The following is an 18,094-nucleotide window of genomic DNA, read 5'->3' as shown; positions in this document are numbered from 1 at the left end:
GAGATGGTCCAAGAGAATTTGAGGTTAAGGCAGGGTTGTATGTGAAATCATGTTTGTACTTTGACAATAAATCTGAACTTTGAACATTAAGCAGTATCAGTGGGATAAGAATGGCTGATGTTTCAGGTTAGAACCCTTTACCAAGATATTTTTCTCCACTGAAGCTGTTCAACCCAGAGTGTTCTTCCAATAGATGTCTTCACTTCACATTCAAGCATCTACAGTCTAACGCAGTGGTTCTCAACATTTTTCTTTCCAATCACATACCACTTTAAGTATTCTCTATGCCATAGGTGGTCTGTGATTAGTAAGGGATTGCTTAAAGTGGTATGTGGGTGGAAAGAAAAGTTTTGAAAACCACTGTGTTAATCATACCTCGTTGACTCGTTATGTGCAGGGTTTCATGACTCCAAAGGAAATTGGCCAATTATTATTTTTCTCAAGCAAAATATTTCAGTAATAATTGGGTCAAGAGCAGTAATTCTCAACCTTCCCTTCCCACTCACATACCACCTAAAGCAATCCCTTACTAATCACAGAGCACCGATGGCAAAGGGATTACTTAAAGTGTAAGTGGAAAGAAAAAGGCTGAGAGCCACTGGGTTAAGGGGTAGGTTAGCAGCAAAGTGGATAACGTTGACAACCTTATCATGAATGCATGAAGCAACACCAATAGAATCATCAGTGTAGAAGAGGAAGAGTTAAGGAGCCTTTCCTGTAAGATGTGTATAAATTGCTCCACAAAGCCAACAAAAAGGCAGGCATAGCTGGAACCCATGCAAGTACCCATTTGCTTGGAGAAAGTGGGATGCGTCATAGGAAAAATTATTTAGGGCGAGAACAAGTTCTGCCAGGCAGAGGAGGGTGGTGGTGGAGAGCGACTGGTTGGGTCTGTTTTTTGAGAAAGAAATTAAGAGCTTTGAGACCTTGGGAATGGAGGTATACAGAGATTGGGAGTCCATAGTGAAAATGAAATGGTTGAGTTCAGGGAATTGGAAGTTATTAAAGTGATGAAGGGCATGTGAGGTAGCATGGCAGTAGGTAGAGAGGGATTGGACCAGAGTTGGTGGGGGGAGGGGGAAGAGAATGGAGTCCAGTATGGTGGGGCAGGAGCATGCAGAAACAATGAGTTTGTGGATCTTAGGTAGGAGTTAGAATCCAGGGTTTGGGATGGTATAAGAGACTGTGGCTTTAATGTTCCTTGGTGGGTCCTCAAAGAGGTGTCTTAAGTGCTGTGTGCCAGACCACAACTGCAACACCCTTGTTTGCAAGTTCAACATTAAGGTTGGGATTGGTGCAGAGAATGGAGGGCAGAACATTCTGAGTGGGTGAGATTAGAATAAGTGAGGCGAGTGGTGAAGTTGAGACAGTTGACATCTCAGTGATAGTTGAAAATATAAAGATCCAGAGTGGGCAGTTGGCCAGGACAAGGTGTCCAAGAGGAGGGAGAAGGTGTCTTCAGTGGGGTGCGGGGGGAGGGGAGGGGGAAGAATGATGATGAAAGAAGTGGCCACAGAGATTGAGTTGATGTAAGAGTTTGGTATCATGGTGTGCATGGTTCCAGTTGAGATGTGGGCAAAGGGGGACAAAGGTGAGGCCTCTACTCAGGGCAGATCATTCAGTCTCAGTGAGGGAGGTTGGAGGGGATAGTAAAGACCAGGCAGAGGTCAGAGTTGGAGTCAGTGGGGTGGAATGGGCATCTGAGGGCAGAGATGAAAGGGTCTGAGGGTTAAGGGGTGGGAAGAAAGGGGGATTTCAAAGGAGTAGAGGGTGGTGGTGGAGAGCAACTGGTTGAGTCTGTTTTTTGAGAAAGAAAATGAAGAGCTTTGAGATCTTGGGAATAGAGGTATATAGAGATTGGGAGTCCATAGTGAAAATGAAGTGGTTGAGTTCAGGGAATGTAGTGTGAGAGTGGTGGTTGAGTCTGTGGCTTGGATGGTGGAATGTGGATAGTTGGGACCAGGGTAAGTGTCTGCGTTGATGGAGGCATCGGCGACTCTGGTGCGTTGGCAGCCAGGTCTGCGGTGGAAACCTGCGATGGGAGCTCCATTTAACTCACAAATGGATTTCTACTGTCAGCAATCTCAATGCACATTTTACTATTAATGTATTAAACATTTAAATACAAAAATCATCAGTTTAATGCACTGATCTGACAATTTACATCATCCAAGTTAGTTTTAACCAAAATAAACTCCAGGTGAAATATCTCACATTTAGTAGATGGAATGTTGCAAATGTAAAGGTAGCTTGTCCTCACTGTAGCAACACAGAGCAAACATTGAAATTTATCGCTGCCAGCTTGACATTTTCTTCGGTGATAAATGCAGTTGAGGTCTATAAGTCAATCTTTTTGTTTGCTGGATGTTAAAACATTTTATCTTGTGCTGTAGCAATGGCAGTCAGATTCCAGAGACAGTCTTTTAAATGTTTTCCAAAACTAAGCAGCTAATTTTATAATGCAGTTTTCTTTTAAATCAGCATCTTCTACAAATATACATTAAATGAACATCTGATTTCTATCTCAATTGTGCCATTGCTCATCAACCACCATTTGAGTGTGATTTGCATCACTGTTGGGATTTGCTGTAGGAACTAGATAATACTAGCTACGCAAGGATCAATTTAATATACCTGACAGTCTTTCCCGCTACAAGCATGGCTTGTATTTGATTGTGTATATGTGGTGAAAAATTTTCAATTTGTCAATAAGCCTTCAAATAAAATGTTTGTTAAATTTCAGAGCTACCAAATGATGAGTTAATTGTCACACATGTAAGTACAATGTTCACATGCATCAAAATGCTAAACAGTTGCAACTTGTTTTCTTTAACAGTCTGAAATGAACATAATTCTCTACATTATAAATCTTGAGCAGATTGTCTCTGTAATTGTACACTTCAGTATGATGTTCTAAAGCACACATGTCAAACTCAGACATTTGGCCCATGATATAATTATATTTGGCCCGCAAGATCATATCAAATATGTATTAGAGCTGGCCCACTGGCCGCCGCGCCAGTATAGCGCATGCGCAGCTAATACTACAAATCCCAGAATGCTTTACAAATGCGTTGGCACCGGCCCGTCAGCCCGCTAATCGCCCCCACCTCTTCTCTTTACTTTCATTAGCACCTGCGACCTGTCGCCCAACTCGCATGTAATAAACCCCTTACGAAAAATGGCCAAACGAAAGACAGAAAACAGGACCTTTCAACACAGGTGGGAGGCAGACTCTGACCCCAGAGTTTGATGAACTTGCATCTAAGAAGAGATGCCAAGTATCTGGTTTAGACCCAGGTGCATCAGAGTAAATCACAGTGTAGCAAGCTAAGCTTGGATTAATATTTTCTTTGGTTAACTTTGGACCGTTCATAGTTGAAAGATTGGATTTTCATTGAAGCAAGTTGTTATTTTTTTGACTTGTTGGCTTATGAAAAAAAATACATTTAAAAGGAGCTTAAAGGCTATAGAGAAATATTATTTATTGAATATTTTATTTCTCATTTGTTAATGCTTCTTCTGGAAAGAGTTTAACCAAAACTATTATTAAACATTTATTTTAATAAGAAAAAGTTTAACATTACATATGTTGAAAGAAGAGAAAACATGCAGATGTTGTTGAAAATTTTCAATAAATATTTAGTTTGGCCCACGACTGAGTCCAAGTTTTTAATTTTGGCCCTCTGTGAATTTGAGTTTGACACCCCTGTTCTAAAGGACTAAACGTGCATAAACACAGACATAACTGTCTCGTGAATTGAGGGGCATGAAAAATTAGGGGCTTGGAGTATAGAGGAAGTATCTTTCAATTTTAGCAGAGGATTCAAAATTTGGGGAGCATGGATTTAAAGCAACCAGTAGAACGATTAGGGAGATGGCGAGGAAGAGATTTTCACTGCAAAACATTTTTCTTGCACTAACTGAAATTGTGGCTATTTATTTATCTGTAATTCTCTATTATCTCATCTCTTTTTCTATCCGCCAAAAGTCATAATTTATACTACCCTATTTGGTATATCTTGCATAGCTGTGCAGCTACAGTAAGGAAGAATTTCAGTCTATCTCCACATCAGAATCAGAATTTGTCGTGAAATTCGGTGTTTTATGGCAGAATCATAATGCAAACATTCATGTTTTAACCATTTTACAACATTGCTATAAATAGAAAAAGCAGTGCACAAAAAGTAAGGCCGTGTCTTTGGTTCATTGATTATTCAGGAATCTAAATGGTAGTGGGGAAGAAGCTGTCCTTGTGTCGCTGAGTGCTCATCTTTGGGCTCCTACACCTTTTTTCCAATGGTAGCAGAGTGAAAAGGGCAGACCTGGGTGGTGGGGGTCTTTGACAATAGAGAATGCCTTTTTAAGACACTGCCTCATGTAGATGTCCTCGATGGAGTGAAGTCTGGTTCCTGTGATGTCGCAGGCTGAGCTAACAATCCTCTGGAATTTATTCTTGTCCTGAGAGTTGGTGCCTCCATACCAGACAATGATGCAACGAACCACAATGCTCTCTATGGTACACCTATAGAAGTTTGAGAGTTTTTGGTGACTTACTGAATCTCCTCAGACACTTCACAGAGTATAGCCACTGGCAAGCCTTCTTTGTAGTTGGATCATCGTGAAGGCTCCAGGACAGATCCTCAGAGATGTGGGCACCAAGAATTTATTCTTGACTCTCTCCACTACTGAGGACTTGATTGTGTTCCCCTGACTTCCTTCTGAAGTCCATAATCATCTCCTTGGTTTTGCTTATGTCGAGCGCAAGGTTGTTGTTACACCATTCAATAAGGTGATCTCTCTCTCCTCCTGGACGCTTCCTCATTGCTGTTTGTGATTCTGTGGACAATTGTTATGTCGTCAGCAAACTTGTAAATAGCATTGGAATTGTGCCTGGCCACAATCATCAGGGATGTCAAGGCTGAGCGACGGGGCGGTAGGTACATAAGTAAACTTACCGGTCAGTTTTAATTGATAAGGGACCAATAAAAGGAGGAGAGGGACAAGGAGCAGCCCAGCAAGTGACTGAAGCAAAAAAAGGAGTGGGACTTTGGACTTCCAGACTTTGGCTCAATAGGCTTCAGCGAAAGCAGGCAAGAAGAAAGGTAAGCTGTATTATTTGCCCTTCTTAACAATTTTAATATAGAATTCAGAGTCATGCCTATGGGGTTAGTGCTCTGTTCTGGGTGTCAGATGTGGAAACCATGGGTGACTTCCACCCTCTCCAATGGCCACATCTGCACCAGGTGCACAGAGATGCAGTTCCTTAAAGACTGAGTTGGGGAACTGGAACTGCAGCCTGATGACCTGCGGCTTGTTAGAGAGAGTGAGAAGGTGGTTGATAGGACCTTCACCCTCCACAAGGGTCACACCAGCACTGGGATGGAGCTCCTTAAGGATCAAATTAGGGAGATGGAGTTGCAGCTTGATGACCTGCAGATCGTTAGGGAGAGTGAAGAGGTAATTGATAGGACGTACAGGGAAGTAGTTACCCCTAGACTAGATGTGTTGGGCAAGTGGGCAACTGTCAGGGGAGGGAAGAAAAACAGGATAGTGGAGCCCACCCCTGTGGCTATTTCAGCAACAGGTATAATGTATTGGATGCTGTTGAGGGGCATGACCTGACAGAGGATGGCCACAGTGACCAGATCACTGGCATTGAGCCTGGTACTGTGGTGCAGAAGTAAAGGAAGAGGAATACAGTGGTCATAGGGGACTCTATTTTCAGGGGTACAGACAAGGGATTCTGTGAGCCTGATAGATAAACCCGCTTGGTGTGTTGCCTCCCAGATGCCAGGGTGCGAGATATCTCAAATCAAGTCCAGAGTATTTGGAGGGGAGAGGCTGAGCTGCCTGATGTCTTAATACATGTGGGTACCAATGACAGATTTAAAAAAAGGTCCTGAAGAGGGATTACAGTGAGTTAGGATGGAAGCTAAGAGACAGGACCCCCCAGGGTAGTGATCTCAGGATTTTTACCTATGCTGAGTGCAAGTGGGGGCAAAAATGGAAGGATCAGATGGATGAATGTGTGTCTGAGGGGCTGGTGCAAAAGGCAGGTGTCAGATTCTTAAGACCATTGGAATCTCTTCTAGGGGAGAGAGGGTTACACCTGAACCAAAAAGGGGCCAATATCCTGGCAGGCAGGTTTAACAGCTGTGGGCATGGTTTAAACTAATTTGTGGTGGGATGGGAACCTGAGTGATATGGCAAAGGATAGGATAGGCAATGAAATTAAAAGGACAAAAGGAGCAGAAAGGGATCGGAGAGTATGGCCAAGTACATCAAGTAACAATTTGAGGGGTATGGGAGTAACAGATTAAAGGAATTATACATGAACCCACAGAGTATAAGAAATAAAATAAATGAGCTTGAGGCTCAACTGCAGGAGGGCCAGGATTGGGAAATTAATATTCCAGGGTATGCATCCTATTGAAAGGACAGACAGACAGGTAGGTAGGAGGGGTGGGGTGGGTCTGTTGGTGAGAAATGATTTTCAGTCCCTTGAAAGGAGTGTCATAAAAGCAGGTGGAGTTGCCTGTTTGGATAGAGTTGAGAAATTGCAAGGGCAAGAGGACCATAATGGGAGTCATATACAGGCCCCCAAAGAGTAGCTCAGATATAGGAGGCAGAATAAATCAGGAGTTAAAATTGGCATGTCAGGATGGTAATAATACAGTTGTGGGTGATTTCAACATGCAGGTAGACTGGGAAAATCTAGCTGGTGCAGGACTGAAAGAAAGTTAATTTATAGAATGTCTCTGGGATACATTCTTAGAGCAGTTCTTGATGGACCCGACCAGGTGGGAGACAATTCTAGATTTGGTGTTGTGTAATGATGTGGGACCTTGAAGTAGGGGAGCCATTAGGTAATAATGACCATAATATGGTGAGTTTTAATTTGTAATTTGAAAGGGAGAAGGAAAGAAAATCAGAAGTATCAGTGTTACAGTTGAATAAAGGGGATTATGCAGCCATGAGGAAGGAGCTTGCCAAAGTATAATGGAAGGATACAGTGGAACAGAAATGGCAGGTATTTCTGGGCATTTTTCAGAAGGTACAGGACCAGTTCATTCCAAAGAGGAAGAAAGGTTCTAAGGTGAGCAAAGGGCAACCGTGACTGACAAAGGAAATCCAGAACAGTATCAAGACCAAGGAGAGGAAGTATAATGTAGCAAAGAGGAATGGGAAGCTAGAGGATTGGGAAACCTTCAAAGAGCAACAGAAGATAACTAAGGAAGCTATATGGGAGGAAAAATGAGGTATGAGGGTAAACTAGGCAATAATATAAAAGAGAATAGTAAAAGCTTCTTTAGGCATGTAAAGTGAAAAATTAATTAGGACCAAAATTTGGCCCTTAAAAACAGAAATGGGCAAAATTATTAAAGGAAGCAAGGAAATGGCTGACTAGTTTAACAGATACTTTGGATCTGTCTTCACCAGGGAAGATACAGGTAAAGGTCAGATACGGGGTAGAGGTCCTGCGGTATCGAAGGAATTAATAGAAATTTCAACAGTAATGGAAGAATTGATTGAAATCCAGATTAGGAAGCATGTGGTCTTGAGTAAATTGAATGGACTGAAGGTTGTTAAGTCCCCAGGGCCAGATGGATTGCATCCCAGGGTGCTTAGGAAGGTTGCTCTTGAAATTGTGGACACATTGGTCGACATTTTCCAATGTTCTATAGATTCAAGAGAGGTGCCCGTGGATTGGAGGGTGGCTAATGTTGCACCACATTTTAAGAAAACGGGCAATTACAGACCGGTTAGCCTGTCATCAGTGGTGGGAAGATATTAGAATCTATTATAAAAAGAAGAAATAACAGAACACTTAGATAGAAATAAGGGAAAATCATGCTCGACTAATCTGAAATTTTGAGAGGATGTGATGAGGAGGGAGGACACGAGAGAGCCAGTGGATGTGGTGTACTTGGACCTTCAGAAGGCTTTTATAATCATATAACAGTTTACAGGGCAGAAACAGGCCATAATCAGCCCTTCGAGTCCACGCCGGTTCACTTGAACAACTCCACTAGTTCCCTCCCTCCCAGTCTGCCCATAACCCTCCAACCCCCTCATATCCATGTACACATCCAACCTTCTCTTAAATGACAGAAGGGACCCTGCCGGAACTATCTCCTCTGGAAGATCATTCCATTCTGCCACCACTCTCTGAGTGAAGAAGCGTCCTCTAATATTTCTTCTAAAGATTTTCCCCCTTACCCTTAACTCATGCCCTCTTGTTCCAACCTCCCCTGCCCTCAGGGGAAAGAGTCTACTCATGTCTATCTATGCCCTTCATAATTTTAAATACCTCTATCAGATCCCCTCAGCCGTCTACGTTCCAATGAATAAAGTCCCAATCTCCTTAATCTTTTTCTGTACTCTAGATGTTGTAAGCCAGGCAACATCTTTGTAAATCTTTTCTGCACCCTCTCCACCTTATCTATATCCTTCCTATAATTTGGAGACCAGAACTGAACACAATACTCCAAACCTGGCCTCACCAATGCCTTAAACAGTCGCAGCATCACTTCCCAGCTCCTATACTCTATGCTATGATTTATGAAGGCCAGCATACCATATGCCTTCTTAACCACCCTGTCTACATGGGAATCTACCTTCAAGGAACTCTGTACATAAATCCAAGATCCCTCTGTTCCTCTGGATTCCTCAATACCCTCCCCTTCAATGCATATGTCCAATTTTGGTTATTTTTTTCCGAAATGCAGCATCTCACACTTGTCTACATTAAATTCCATCTGCCATCTTTCAGTCCATTTTTCCAAACAAACCAAATCCTTCTGTAATCCAAGAAAACTTTCCTCACTATCCACCACTCCCCCTGTTTTCATATTGTATGCACATTTGCTTACCTAGTTAACAACCCCCTCATCCAAATCATTAATATAAATGATAAACAACAGGGAGTCAAGCACCGATCCCTGAGGCACACCGCTTGTCACAGGCTTCCAACCTGACAGACAGTTGTCCACCATGACTCTCTGCTGTCTATCTTCCAACCACCTCTGAACCCATCTCACTATCTCTCTTAATCCCTAGTGACTGAACCTTCCTTACTAACCTTACATTCAGAACTTTATCAAAAGCCTTATTAAAATCCAAATAGATCACATCAACCGCCCTACCTTCATCCACATCACCTCTTCAAAAAACTCAACAAGATTCGTCAAACATGACTTTCCCTTCACAAACCCATGCTGGTTGCCCCTGATCAATCCCTGCCTATCCAGATATTGTGCATACTATCTCTAAGAATACCCTCCATAACTTTCTCTACCACTGAAGTCAAACTTACTGGCCAATAATTACTTGGCCTGCACCTTGTGCCTTTTTTAAACAATGGAACTGCATTTGCAACCCTCCAATCCCACGGCATCACACCCTCCTCCAGTGATTGTTGAAAAATCACTGTCAGAGACCCCTGTTATTTGCTTCCTGACCTCCCTTAACGTCCTGGGAAAAATCCCATCAGGACCAGGAGACCTTTTTTGACCCTAGAAGCTCCAAAACTTCACTAATCCCTATCCTTTCCTCACTTATCTCACATAGTCCAATGTCCCTTTCCCTCATGAATACAGATGAGAAAAAAATCGTTCAATATCTCCTCCATCTCAAACGGTTCCTCACATAGTCCACTGTTCCCATTTTCCAGTGGACGTACTCTATCCTTAACCCTCTTTTTACTATTCACGTGTCTGTAAAAACGCTTAGGATTCACTTTCTCCTTATTAGCTATGGACACCCCATACCTTCTTTTTGCCTTTCTAATTTACCTCTTAAGGTTCTTTCTGCAATCTAAGTAATGATCATATATCTCATCAATCTTTTGTTTCTTATATTTGGCATAGACCTCCCTCTTATCCTGAACCAACTTCCTAATTTTTCTAGAAAACCACAGCTCCCTTGAACTTTTGGACTTGCCTTTCGGATGGACTGGAACATAAAGATTCTGTATTCTCAAAATCTCACCTGTAAATAAGGTCCTGCACAGGAGATTAGTAGGCAAGAATAAGAGAGCATGGTATTGGTGCTGATATGGATAGAAAATTGGTTGTCAGACAGGAAACAAAGAGTTGGGACTAACAGGTCATTTTTGGAATGGCAGGATGTGATAAGTGGGGTCCTGCAGGGCTCAGTGTTGGGTCCTCAGTTGTTTATCATATATATTAATGATTTAGATAAGGGGATTATAAATGACATTAGCAAATTTGCAAATAACACAAAATTGGGTGGCAATGTGAAGTGTGGGGAGGATGTTAGGAAAATGCAGGTTAGGTGAGTGGGCGGATGTATGGAAGATGCAGTTTAATATGGATAATTGTGAGGTTATCCACTTTGGTGGCAGGTACAGGAAGGCAGATATTATTTAAATGGAGTCAAGTTAGGGCGTGGGGAAGTGCAATGTGATCTAGGTGTATTTGTACATCAGTCCCTAAAAGCTAGCATGCATGTTCAACAAGCTGTGAAAAAGGCAAATGGCATGTTGGCCTTCATAAAAAGGGGAATAGAGTATAGGAGTAAAGATGTCCCTCTGCAATTGTACAGGGCCCTGGTGAAACCACACCTGGAGTATTGTGTCCAGTTCTGGTCTCCTAATTTGAGGAAGGACATTCTCACTGTTGAGGGAGTTCAGTGTAGATACACAAGGTTAGTTCCCGGGATGACAGGATTGATGTATTGCAAAAGGTTGGATAAACTGGGGTTGTATATATTGGAATTTAGAAGGATGAGGGGAGATATGATTGAGGTATACAAGATTATTAAGGGATTGTACATGATAGAAACTGATTATATGTTCCCAATGTTGGGGGAGACTAGGACTAGAGCCCATAGTTTAAGAATACAAGGAGGGCCCTTTAGGACAGAGATGAGAATTTATTTTTTTATTCCCAGAGAGCTGTTTGTAGAATGCTTTGCTGCAGAGGGTGGTAGAGGTAGGTTCTGTGGATAAGTTCAAGAGGGAGTTAGATAAGGTTCTTGTGGACAGGTGAATTAAGGGTTATGGGGAGGCAGGGACAGGGTGCTGATAGTAGAAGATCACCCATGATCTGGATGAATGGTGGTGCTGGCTCAGTGGGCCAAATGGCCTACTCCAGCACCTATTGTCTATTATAATGAGTAGAGCAGTGGCTAAGCACATATCCTTGGGGGTGCACCTGTGTTGATAATCAGTGAGGAGACGACGTCGCTTCTAATTCATACTGACTGTGGTCTTCCGATGAGAAAGTCAAGGATCCAGTTGCGGGGGATGGGGTGTGGGAGTACAGAGGCCCAGAGTATGTAGCTTCTTGACCAGCACTGAGTACTCCTCTATCTGACAAACTCCTCTTGCTGGAAGTGTGAAATGATGGCTATAAAAAATGCATTCTGATTTCATTAGAAAAAAATTTAAATTATTATAAGTTGCACAGTCCAATTGTTATCAAATACATACTTTAAATGTATTATTAAATAGTTAATAAAATGCTTTTCCAATGCAAGGCTCAAGAAACTTAATTTTACTGCTTCCTGCTGTTAACTCCACAAAGCCATTAATTGTGGATTGCAGAGTTCACACTAATTTCCAGAATACTCTCCTATCCCACTTAAAGCAACAAACCCTTTGAACTCTTGGTTGAACGGCTTCCAACAAAACAGCCACAATGCTACACCATATGCTACTCCTTGAATTGTTATGCCCAACATAGCTGAACACCTGGGATTCATGCCAATTGTGCAGCTAACTTCAAGCATATAGATTCTTAGTAAACGGTTCCTCAGAAACTGTTTGCAGAGCACCATTTCTAAAATAATGAGTACAGTGAGAAGGGTTCTTCTATGAACAGGTCAACAGGTTAGCTCTAGCATTACAAATAGCCATGTTTAAAGAGTAGAGGGCTCCATTTAAAAAGATCAGTTATCACCAAGCAAAGATGGTGTGAAAGGACTGTTATGGATTTCATTTGGGAGCCTGATGGCCTGAGAGAGAAACATTCTTTGTTCAGGGGTGATGGGTCCTTCAGTATGGTTGACAACTTCTAAAAATGGTGCGAGAACCTGACTCTCATCAGGGTCGAGACAAAGAAGATCATTGTGGTCTTCAGGGGCACGAAGTCCTACCACTCTCCACTACAAATCAATAGTTCCATCACGGAGAGCTCAAAGTTCCTTGGTGTGCATATAAAGGGTGACCTATCCCATACCCACACCACCTCCTCAGCAGCGCCTACACTTACAAAGGAGGTTGAGGAGGTGAAGGGTACAAAACCCTATCTTTTTAAAAATTTTATTTTAGAGTTTTCATCTAGAATGCAAACTAAAAATAATTACTTAAATCATTAATACATTGCACTGTCTTTTTAACCCCCTCCCATCCCCACCCTACTAATATATAAATCTTCATAGCACAATGTCATATATAGATATCTCTCAAGGAGTATCTAACATAAAAAGTAAATACATCAATTAATAATTATTAATACATTGCATTATATTTAATCCCCCTCCCCTTAATAAAAAACAATGAAAAAAATAAAATCAAAAATTACTCCAAAAGTGCTAATCAAAACTCAATATCATACATATGTCTTCCAATAATTAAATTAATTACTTCTAAAGTAACCCATCTATTCTTGAAATCCAAACACAAAAAATTACCCAAAATATTATTACCACAATATCATATAAACACATCTTTCAAAAAATTTAATTAACCTCTAATTAATATTTAATTGCAATGTAACTCTAGTTTCTAAGTAATCTCATATTAATATTTTCATCTCCAAATATTAATTGGGCCAAAGAAAAAAAATCTTTCAATATAAAAAATAGTAAAACAAATATTTTATAAAAGGGATTTCCCAAAAAATATTCTTCACACTCAATATCATACACAGACACGCACACATATTTCTTAAAGATCATATATAGAAAATCTAAATACAGGCACCCCTTTACAAAATAACCTCATATTAATCTCCATTTTCTAATATTCCTCATAGAATAATTAAGATTAATAAATAAACTAATTCCTCCATTTATAATATATAATCAATATGCTATTCCTTGATATCTAACTAAACTTCTTACGGTAAATCAATTACTATTCTAAATTACTCCCAACTTCTATTAAAATCCAAAACACTAGATAAAAAAGAAAAGTAAATTCCCCCTACAGGCACTGTTAAATAAACAGCAGCACCCCCGCCCCCACCCCCTCTATTGTTCGGGGTGTGGCATTTCCACAAAGAACACATGGTCAGAGGATCCCACACCCTAGTACCCCCTCCCCCCAACAGACTAGGTATATATTTTTAACGAAGTATTAACCTTAATAATTAAATTACATCAACCAATAAGATAAATTAATTTCATTCCCTGGATTCATTAATAAATGATATCTCCACAAATTCTACTACTTACAATTTCTGGGGAAAAAAAATCAGAGATAGGAAGAACTTCTTTATCCAGAGGGTCGTGGATCTGTGGAGCTCGCTGCCGCATACAGCAGTGGAAGTCAGATCACTGGGAGTATTTAAACAAGAAATAGACAAGTATCTCATTAGTGAGGGGATCAAAGGATATGGGGAAAAGGCTGGAAATTGGAACCAGTGTAGAGTAGCTTGGTGTAGATTTACAGAACAGACTTGATGGGCCTAGTGGTCGCCTTCTGTTCCTTTGTCTTGTGAAAATCTTCAACATTACTAAATAACAAAATAAAAACTTAAAACTTTTTTTTCTTCTGAAAGGGTTTTCTTAATCAAATTGAACACCCTTCTTCAATTCATTAATAGGTAATGTCTCCACAAATTCTGCAGCTTGTTTACAATCTTTGAAAAATTTCTTATCATTAAATTTTAAAAAACCTTCAACGTAGCTGGGTAACGAAGTGAAAACCTTTTTGAAAATGGTTACAACAGAATTAAATTCCTTTCTTCTAATCAGCAATTGTGCTCTAATGTCTGGATAAAGAAAATATTTGATCCATTATACTCAAGTGGTCTTTTTCTTATTCTCATTCTTTCTGACACCAAGGTTAATTTTTTTTCCTTATCTTGATATTTTGAACATTTAACCACTATAGAGAAAGGCTTTTCATCTGGTTGTGGTCATGGCATAAGGGCTCTATACGCCCTTTCAATTTCAAATTTATTCACCTGCAAAATTTTAGGTATGTTGGACATAAGCCTGCTTCACCAGTGGGACTAGCAACGGTATTATCCCAAATCACAGAAAAAGGTGAGCAACCAGTAGTGTATGCTTCGTAAACATTAACCACAAGCGAACCCAATTATGCCCAATTAGAAAAAGGATTGGCAATAATTTTTAGTGTAAAAAAATTCACCCTGATCACAGACAACAAGACTCTTAGTTTAATCCTGGGCCACACAAAGGTATACCAGTATTAGCAGATGGGCCATGCTATTAGCGGCGCATAACTATGATATAAAACATAAACCAGGAACACTCAACAGCCATGCAGATGCCTCATCATACATGCCACTACCCGAGACAAAACAACAAGAAATTATTAAATGGACAGAACAACTTCAACAACTACCCATTACAGCCCAGATGATCACAAAGGAAACCAGAAAGAGGCAGCATTAAGCAAGATCCTATACATCACCCTTAATTGGTGGCCCAAATCTGATGTCATTCCAGAAGATATAAAACTTTACCACACACGCCACCATGGACTATCTGTCAAAGAAGGACATTTACTATGGGGTATCCATACAATTAATCCAGCCAAGTGGCAAACTACCATGTTACCAGAACTACACCACAACCATCTGGGAATGGTAGACTGAGACATTGAAGCAACAGTAAGAGAATGCAAAGTACGTCAGTCAATACAAGCAAAAATGCCGCAAGCCGAAGCTAACCCATCTAAACCCTGGCATCGGATTCACATAGACTTCGCTGGACCATTCACGGGTGAGACTTTCCTAATAGCTGTGGACGCACACTCCAAATGGCCAGTAGTTTCACAGCTGAAAAACACCAAAGCAGATTCCACAATTGACTGTCTATGACCTATCTTTGCCACTTACTGTTGCCTCATGAATTAGTTACGGACTATGGTCCTCAATATACATCAGAACATTTTTAAACATTTATGCGCGACAACAATATCAGACACATTTTGTCCGCACCCGATCACCCATATATTAATGGGGAGGCAAAACGTTCTGTACAAACATTCAAAAAACCAGTGAAAATCATGAAACATCTAACTGCCTCCTGGACACACAAAATCACAGATTTCCTATTAGGGTACAGAAACACGCTGCATTCTACCACAAAACGCACCCCAGCAGAACTAATGTTTGGCTGCAACCTGCAGACCAGGCTGTCCACAGTTCATCCAAATCTGGGTATCCAATTGCAAAAAAAAACAGCATCGCCACAAACCTCACCTAGAACATTGGAAGTGGGCAAGAGAGTTCTGGTACAAGATTATAGACAATATAAAGACCCATGGATGGTAGAAGTAATCTTACAAAAATTGAGCCCTTGCTCATACTCTGGTCTAATGGGGGACAGATTGTGGAAGCTATAATTTGACCAATTATGAGCATTGACTGACACTAAGGTCCATGAACTGCCTCATGGACGTGGAACCAGACCTGCTGTGGCCTGGCCCAACCATCCCACCCCTCAGGCCAAATGAGTGGGGGGGTGGCTGAGACGATTTCAGAGCCGAGCAGTCCAGTGAGGAGTCCAGTAACTGAGACATGCAGCCAGGAGGGCAGCGAAGATGGGCAGTTGCGCCAACCCGATCATCTACGGATCCTGACCAGGGACCAGTACAGCAAACCATGCCGAGGTGGTCCAAAAGAGAAAGAAGACCACCTGAATACTTTAAGGACTATGTGCCTTGATTATTATTAAATACTTTCCCTTTTATAATTACTCATGAGATGTATTCTAATTTTCACTGGTCATCCTGGGCCCAATGTAATCTTATATGTTTGAAGGGACCCAGTCAGCATTTACTGCGGGTGGGGAGGGGGGAGAGGTGTATAAGTGTTGGGTATAAGCTACCCTCTGCTGGACATCATGATGCCCACACCATGATGTTACCCTTCCATATATATAAATATATATATATATATATATATATATATAAAACCCTGTGTGTCAGTAGCCATGTTAGTCTATTAGAAGTAAAGGATGAGAAAGCATCTCGTCTCTGAGTCTTAATTGTGTGAGTGCATACACACAAGGTATCCACCTTAGCAGAAATCAAATCATATCTTGTTGTTCATCTCCTTCTTTCAATCCAACAATTTTAATATTATTTTTCTCTACCAAAGCTTTCCACATTATCAATTTTTTAAAGCATTTCTTCCTTTCAGCAAATTCCAGTATAACATCATCCTCCAATTTCCTCATTCTCTCCTGTACACTTTTAAACTTATGATGATTTTACCCACATCCTGGATCTTTTCCATATCAGCTGTCAATTTAATAAACTTTGTATTCATATGTTTAACTTGAGATCTCAAATATTTCTTCCTTATCTGTTGAAACTTTTCTCTCAGTGGATTTTCTTTATGTTTACTTACCCCAGTAACCCTTTGTATAATCTCATGTTTAGGTTGCTCTTGCTTTTGAAGTATCAATGAGTAGTCATCTTGTTTCTCTTCTTTTCCTTTAACTTGTTCTCTATCTTCATCATTGTCCCCTATCTAATTTCACCACTTCTATTATTTCCTAGGCGTAATTCCGAACCAATACCTTTTGTATTATAGCAGAGATGTTCTGAAAAGCCACTTCGGGTGTGTACAATGGCACATTTCCTTCCTGTCAGATACCATCTTCCCCAGTCTTCAGGAGGGACGCATCCACAGTCGTCCCCCTCCAACTCAACCCTTCTTCGGGATTTCATCACAACTCTAGGTCCAGGTTCTGTCTGCAACAGAGGCCTTCTTTCAATCTCCAAAAACAATTCTCTTCATATTTGAATAAATCTCAAAAGGTAAATATATTCTTCTTGCAATATTTCTTCCTATTAAATTTTGTTTTACTTCATTTATTCTTTTCTTTAAAATTTCCCCAGGAGGGTTAAGATCCCACATTTTACGTCCTCCAAGTCACATGATTCCCCACCAGCCCCCATCTTGGCAACATTCTACAAGAGCACAATTGAGAGTGTCCTGTCTGGCTATATCATTGTGTGGTATAGTAGCTGCAAAGCATTGGACTGGAAATCGATACAGAGGATCATCAAAATAGCCAAGAAGATCACCAGATTCTCCCTTTCCTCTATTGACAACATTTACTGGAAGCATTGCTTACCTTGGGCTCAAAGAATGATAGAGGATCCTTTTCATCCAGCACACAGCACCTTTGATCCACTATTATCAAGGTACACAAGCATCAAAATCAGGACTGCCAGACTTAATTTTATATTCCTCCTGGCTAACCCTAAATAGCTTGATGTCCAAATCTTGACAAATTACTTCTGCAAGAGGTTCTATAGCTAAAATAAATAGAACTGGAGATAATGGATATCATGGTCTGCTAGACCTTGACAGCTGAAAGGGTATAGAAATTTGAGCAATTTCAGCAAGAATTTTGCTAATCTATTTGCCAAGGCTTTTGCAATAATCTTGTAATCTGAATTTAATAATATGAAGGTTTCAACAGATCCCTGTCTTTTTATTGGTATCACAGTAATAATTGCCATTGAACATGTTTCTGGGAGAGTATGTGTTGCAGATGCTTGATCCAATACCTCCATAAATAAAAGAATCAACAAGTCTTTGAATTCTTTATGAAATTCAAGAGGAAAACCATCTTCTCCAGGAGATTCATTACTTTGCAACAAACTCTATGCTTCTGTGGCCTCTTCCTGAGTAAAATGAACATTTAATTCTACTTGTTCTTTCAAGTCCTATTTGAGATAAGAATTCTTCTAATTTATTAACATCTCCTTGAAGTTCTGATTGGTATAGTTTTGAATAAAATTGTCTAAAGGCCTCATTAATTTCATGTGGTTAATAACATGTCTGTTTTTAATCACATCAATTGTTCTTGAGACCTGTTCTGTTTTCAACTGCCATTACTTTAATGAGCTCAT

The sequence above is a fragment of the Narcine bancroftii genome, chromosome 1 (assembly GCF_036971445.1).
Source record: "Narcine bancroftii isolate sNarBan1 chromosome 1, sNarBan1.hap1, whole genome shotgun sequence".
NCBI classification, from domain to species: Eukaryota; Metazoa; Chordata; class Chondrichthyes; order Torpediniformes; family Narcinidae; genus Narcine; species Narcine bancroftii.
Note: the sequence above shows the minus strand (reverse complement) of the source record.